The following is a 7,119-nucleotide window of genomic DNA, read 5'->3' as shown; positions in this document are numbered from 1 at the left end:
ACAAGGGCTATGATTAGTTCTATCATTCTAGGCAACATCTTACTGTCTTAGCTAATAAGGTCATGTATGTTCAAAGTCTATCAACGTGTCAATTTGCAAAGGTGTTACAGTTCTTTATTGATATTCTTCGGACTGGTTTGAACGAGTGCTAACTATTAGTAGAAATGTCCTCACTAAAAATGTACCAGGTAATAAACTTGTAGTTTAACCCACATACTCATTAACAAGTTATTCCTGAGAGTTCAATAACCATATTTCTTTAGGCACACTCCTATCTTTGCAGATCTCACATCGATTAATCCAAACATCAATAGCCATCATTATCCCTACCCATTACTATTATTAGTGATTATAATAGACTCATATGCTTTTTTTAGGACATCCAGAAATTGAGCAGCTTTTACAATAAGAAGAAAGACCAAGATAGATAAAATAACTTTTTATATAACACCTACACTTTTTTTTTTCCTCTTTGTTTAGAGTATTGAGAAGTGAGGTTCTTTATCCTTCCACTTCATTTTGCTCATTGCTTTTAATACATTTTTTCTTATTACATAATATTTACAAAAATTTTTTATTCCGAAGTTTTTCTATTCATTTCTCTTCCAGAATCATATTTCTAGGCTCTGCCTTACTCAGATTTAAAAAAAAAAAAAAATCCTTTTACAGGATTTAACTTCATCAGATTCTTTAGAAATGCTTACAACATGTGACACAGTAACCCCATGGATAAATGTCCTAAATAGATGGCATAATTAAATTAAAAGTTGTGGGATGATTTCCTTCACCTTGTGGTGCTGGTAGCTGGATCAGAGTATTTACGTTCACATTTTAATCCTTTAATCTAGGAATCAATGTATGACCTGAGGTAACAAGTTAACAGCTTGCCAAAACTAAGCCTGGACAGATGGCAACATTGATCCAGATTTCGATTTTCCAGGACCCCTGGAAATATCTGATGCAGGAGCTAGACAAACAGTCACAGAGAAGCCAGGTCTGACCACAAGCCTTCTCGGATCCTGTGGCATCATGCTTACGTTTTCTCTCACCTCAAGGCAGAAAGTTTCTTGCACTTTTTGTAATAATTTATATATTTCATTTTATTAACAAAAATTTTTAACCCCCTGAAGTTAGTAAAAAAAGTTAATCCCCTTAAGTTATTAAAAATAAACCCTCTCTTTTCTCCATATTTCCAATAACATATTCCTGTAATTCTCAAGATTTTTCCTTCCTTTTAAATCCTGCCTTGTTTTCTTGTCACTATCTATTCTGTGGAACTCTCCAGAAGATTGTGTAGTTTATTCTCTTCTGGGAAAAAATTACTAAAACATCTTAAGACATCACGTTTTTATTTGTGGTAAATCTTCAGGGCCTCGCCTTCACAGCAGATGGCAACACAATGCAACATGACTTGCCATCAGTTACCGTTTCCATGTTTCCACATTTCTATGTTTAAAGCGGCAGTATTGTTCCTGGTGGGCACTCAGATGAATGGCTTGAATCACTCTACTATTTTGCATTTTTGTGCTCCTTAGCCAAAAGCACATTTCCTCATGTGTTTGCCTTGCTCATTGCACTTCGTTTCCCCTAATTCACCCCTGAGAGGCATATTCTTTTTCCTTCTCACTCAATTTTTTATCTTACAGATCACATTTGCTCCCAATAGCCTTTTGATCCTAGTTACTTATAGATTCTACATCTTCAGTTGAGTAGATCGCATTTTTATCAGCTGAGCCCTTTAATGTCCCCCTAATCTTTGGGTAATTGCAAGGACTTACTTAATTGCCTGGCTTATTTCATTTTCATATCCAATTCACACAGTGCTATCAATTCATATTGCTTATAAATTCATGACCCTGCTCTGACTTCACCTGTATTATCTAAGCTTATTTTCCACTATTCCTCAAAATGCCAGCTACACTTCAGTTGGTTGGCCTTTTTTCTTTGAACACTTGATGCTCACTTCCACCTCTACTGCTTTCACTGACTGGAATGACATCTCCTCCCCTTGAACAGCCTGTATCTTCTTTCAGCCTCAGCTTAAAGGCTAAGTCCTTGAAGCCATTTTTGCTACAGCAGTGCACATACCTCACTCTCCTGTGTATTTCCCTAGCACTTCAACCAGGTTTTACAATTTAGCACAAATCAAATGCACTTTTTTATTGTTCCAACTGGATAGCAGGCTCTACAGCAAAACTCTGTGTGAAGGTGCCTCGATATAGCACCTACATCCGCATGCATGCTGCTAACCACAAAGTAAATATTTTTTGATTGAACCATAACCTCAAAGCTAGGGTACCTTGTTTTATTATATCTTGATCTCCTACAATCACAAGATACAAAACAGCTTAAGCTTAATATTTCTACCATTTTTCAAATTAAAAAAAAATTATTGTACAAAATATACAGAGAATAACAATCTCTGTTATCTAAAAACCCAGTGAATAACTATTGTTAATGTGCTAACATATTTTTTTTCCTGCCTTAGCAGGTGGTATAAAGGGACAGAAAGCCACTTACTTATTTCTTAAATTATCAATGTATATATCATTTTAGTTTTTCTATTTAGCAGAAAATTAGTTGGTTTTTTTTTAATAATAACATTATATAGCCTTCAGAAGCATAACTATATGTTTGTATAACTGTCTAATTGTTGTTAGGTGCCATCGAGTCAGTTCCTACTCATAGCGACCCTCTATGCAACAGAATGAAACACTGCCTGGTTTTGTACCATCCTCACGATCATTGCTATATTTGAGCCCTTTGTTGCAGCCACTTTTAATATCGATCTCGTTGAAGGTCGTCTTCTTTTTCACTGACCCTCTACTTTATCAAGCATGATATCCTTCTCCAGGGACTGGTCCCTTCTGATAACATTTTCAAAGTACATAGGATGTAGTCTTGTCATTCTCACTTCCAAGACAGATTTGTTTGTTCTTCTGGCAGTCCATGGTATATTTAGTATTCTTCAACAACAACATAACTCAAATGCATCAATTCTACTTCAGTCTTCCTTATTCATTGTCCAGCTTTCCCATGCATATGAGGCAATTGATAATACCATGGCTTGGGTCAGGTGCACCTTGTCCTCAAAGTAACATCTTTGCTTTTTAACACTTTAAAAAGGTCTTTTGCAGAAGATTTGCCCAGTGTGATGCATTACTTGATTTCTTGATTGCTGCTTCCATGGGTATTGTTTGTGGATCCAAGTAAAATGAAAATCCTTGGCAACTTCAATCTTTGTTAACCATGATGTTGCTTATTAGTTCAGTTTTGCGGATTTTTGTTTATGTTGATGTGTAATCCATGCTGAAGGCTGTAGTCTTTGATCTTCAGTAAGTGCTTCAAGTCCTTTTTGCTTTTAGCAATCAAAGTTGTGTTATATGCATATCCCAGGTTGTTAACGAGTCTTCTTCCTTCAATTTTGATACTGCGTTCTTCTTCATATAGTCAGGTTTCTCTTCTTATTTGCTGAACATACAGTCTGAAAAAGCATGGAGAAAGAATACAATGCTGATGCACACCTTTCCTGATTTTAAACCACACCGTATCCTCTTGTTCTGTTCAAACAACTGCCTCTGGGTCTATGTACAGTTCTGCACGAGCATAATTAAGTGCTCTGGAATTCTCATTGTTTGAAATGTTGCCCATAATTTTGTACAATTTACACAGTTGAATGCCTTTGCAGAGTCAAGGAAACACAGGTAAACATCTTTCTGTTATTCTCTGCTTTCAGCCAAGATCCATCTGACATCAGCAATGATGTCCCTCCTTCCATGCTGTCTCCTGAATCTGGCTTGAATTTCTGGAAGTTCCCTGTCAATGTATTGCTACAACCATTTTTTAATTATCTTTGTAATATTTTACCTGCATGCGATATTGTTTGAAATTTTCCACATTCTGTTGGATCACCTTTCTATGGAATGGGCACAAAAATTGTCTAATTACTCTTACATTATTGTACATTTTGATTTAATCCAATATTCTAATTTTTTGCTTTTATGAGTAACACTGTTATGAGCAACATTTAATTGTATGAGTAAATTTTCATCACGTAAATTTGTGTGTTTCTGATTATTTCCTTAGGATAGATTCCTAAAGTGGAATTGCTGGATCAAAGGGTAGGAATTAATTTAAGGCATTTGATTGATATTGACAATTTGGCAGGGCTAAATTGCCTTCTTGCTTTCTGTTCAACTGATTATTCATTCCCTTATTAAATTCATTCATTACACAAACATTTGTTGGGGTGAGGGTGGCTGCTGTTTGCTGTGATTCAGGAGTGGACTTTAGCCTGGTTCTGTTGTTGTTACAATTAGGGGAAATTCCTTTAGGATTGGGGTGGAAGGTTGTGTGTTAGTCTTAGTTTTCAGTGTTGTAGACTTTCTGCCTCAGGCCCTGCTAACTAGATACAGGTGCCATTTGAAACAGAACATGATCTTTTATTTGATTTTCTTTTAGGAAATGGGCTATTGTATATATCTTAACTCTCTATGAATGAGGTGGGTTTTTTTGCTTAACTTAAAACTCAAGTGATTGCCTGGTCTTCATCTCAAGTGCTTAATTGCTCCTTTTGTGAGGTCTAAGGCTATCAAATGGAGCTCTGTGGCACAGTTGTTAGGAGTCAACTGTTAACCAAAAGACAGCAGTTTGAATCCACCAGCCACTCCTTGGAAACCCTATGGGGCAGTTCTCCTCTGTCCTATAGGGTTGTTCTGAGTCAGAATCAACTGGACAGCAATAGGTTTGGGTTTTTTTTTTTGTTTTAAGGCTATTAATCTCAATAAAAGACAACTGAACAGTAGTTGATCTCATTCAGATTTCTACTCCTCAGTATAAAACACCCATCATTCTGCCATTTTAATAGGACTACTACGGACGCATTGTATCTATTTTTTTATTCCTAGAAAAAATGTAAAGATTGCTGTTTGGATTAACTCCTTTACAAAAAGTATTGTTATCCTTTCCTTCGGATTTGGACTTATTCTGTAGCATTTATTAAGCACAACAAAAGAAGTTTCATTTCTCAGCTGAGATAATGATCACAATGACACCTCGATTTCAGGAAATTGAATTGTCTACAAATATTTCCCTAGAGTTTATTCTAATTGAATGATGTGACAATCCCCAGGATTTCGCTTGCTTTGTAAAGAAATTTTTTTCCAGGGTATTCAAATTGTATCTTATGCAAACTACAGATATCCATACCCACCTTCTTTATAGAGAGCAGAAGTCAGGAGCCAAGGTGGGGAAGTCAACATGTGCAAAGAATCAATAGTGAGTTGCTTCTAATCCTAACATAGAAACTCTACACCTTCCATCCTGGTTTTACATTTTTGGCAACAAGAGAAAAACACATTTCTGAGGGTGCTATTTGCCCCAGTTTTACATCCAAGGAGAGATTTAGGGCAAGGATTCTAACACTTTTTATAAAGTGGCAAAGGTACCATTCGCACTTCCTTTCTTTATATTTCTTCCTTCCAGAGACTGTCCAAAAAGCAACACAAAAAGGATGCATTTCCTTTTCTTCTGTGCCATCTTGCACCATGCCTACCATGACTTGGCTTCCGATGTGACACGGCTGCGGGGGAAGCTTTAATGGGGAAGCCTGGGTTGAGTGGGCTGGCCTAGCTATAGGTATAGCTCTTGCATGTTAGAGTATGGTGACCTTGAGTGAACTTAGCCTTTATTCTGGGATACCTAAGAGGATCTAATTCTGTTAGATGGGCAGCTAATAGAGACAATGATTCTTAGCCTTGGCAATACATTAAGATCACCTGGGGAGCTTTAGCAACACCTGATACCCAAGCAATTCTGATTTAATATGTCTGGGGTAGGGCTGAGGTAGCTATATGTTTTTTAAAGCTCCCCAGTTATTTCTAATGTGAAGCCAGAGTTAAGAACCATTTAGCTGGAATTTCTCCACAATGGTAACTCAAGTTTCATGCAGCAGTCAGCTGTGTAATTTTGGGTAGAATGTCCATTTCCTATAGGACCTCAAGAAGTATGCCAGGGAATAGTGACAAGTGCATTCCACTGAGGGAGGGGACTCACAAGAGAAAAGAGGCTGAGAGTCAGAGCCTCTGCAAGTCCACTGAGGTTCTCCATAATATGACCTTATCAGGGAAAAGTGAATATTATGTCAGGATTCAAGGCAGAAATGCAGGCAGTACAGACCAAACTTACTGGTCTGACAGAGACTGGAGAATCCCCAAGAGTATGGCCCCTGGACATCCTTTCAGCTCAGTACTGAAGTCACTCCTGAAGTTCACCCTTCAGCCAAAGATTAGACAGGCCCATAAAACAAAATGAGACTAAAGGGGCACTTCAGCCCAGGGGCAAGGATGAGAAGGCAGAGGGAACAGGAAAGCCAGTAATGGGGTACTCAAGTTCAAGAAGGGAAGAGTGTTGACATGTGGTAGGGTTGACAACCAATGTCACAAAAAAAATGCATATTAATTATTTAATGAGAAATTAATTTGCTCTGTAAACCTTCATCTAAAGTACTATAAAAAAAAAAATAAAAAAGAAGTGCCGGCAATAGGACATGGCTAATTCCGCGTCAGGGAGATTAACATATAGGGTTCCCCCAAGGCACAACTGACCTCAGACCATTAATATCCTGGCTTTCTCCGTATTTGGTAGTGTGTATCCTAATATGTAAGAAGCCCTAGTGGCACAACAGTTAAGTTCTCAGGTGCCAAAGAAATGTGAGTGATTCGAACCCTTGCTGGGGATTTACATTTCCATCCCGGATATACTGAATCAGAATTACAGTTTAGCAAGATCCCTAGCTTGATTCTTACATATAATAAATTTTGAGAGCCACTGCTCTACTAGCGTGTCTCAGAATTGGTCCCTAACCAGCAGCGTTACCATCATCTGGGAACTTGTTAGAAATGCAAATTCTCATTAGGGGTTTGAACCTGAAAAAACTGGTTTGAAGCCATAATTCAAACCCACCCAGCAGCTTTGTGGACAAAGACCTGGAGATCCACTCCTGTAAAAATTACAGCCTAGAAAACTCTATGGGGGCAGTTCTACCCTGTCACACGGGGTCACTATGAGTCGAAATCGACTGGATGCCACCTAATGATGACATCCTAATATACTCCTTGC

Source organism: Loxodonta africana, chromosome 1, assembly GCF_030014295.1.
Source record: "Loxodonta africana isolate mLoxAfr1 chromosome 1, mLoxAfr1.hap2, whole genome shotgun sequence".
NCBI classification, from domain to species: Eukaryota; Metazoa; Chordata; class Mammalia; order Proboscidea; family Elephantidae; genus Loxodonta; species Loxodonta africana.
This window is presented reverse-complemented; position numbering follows the sequence as displayed.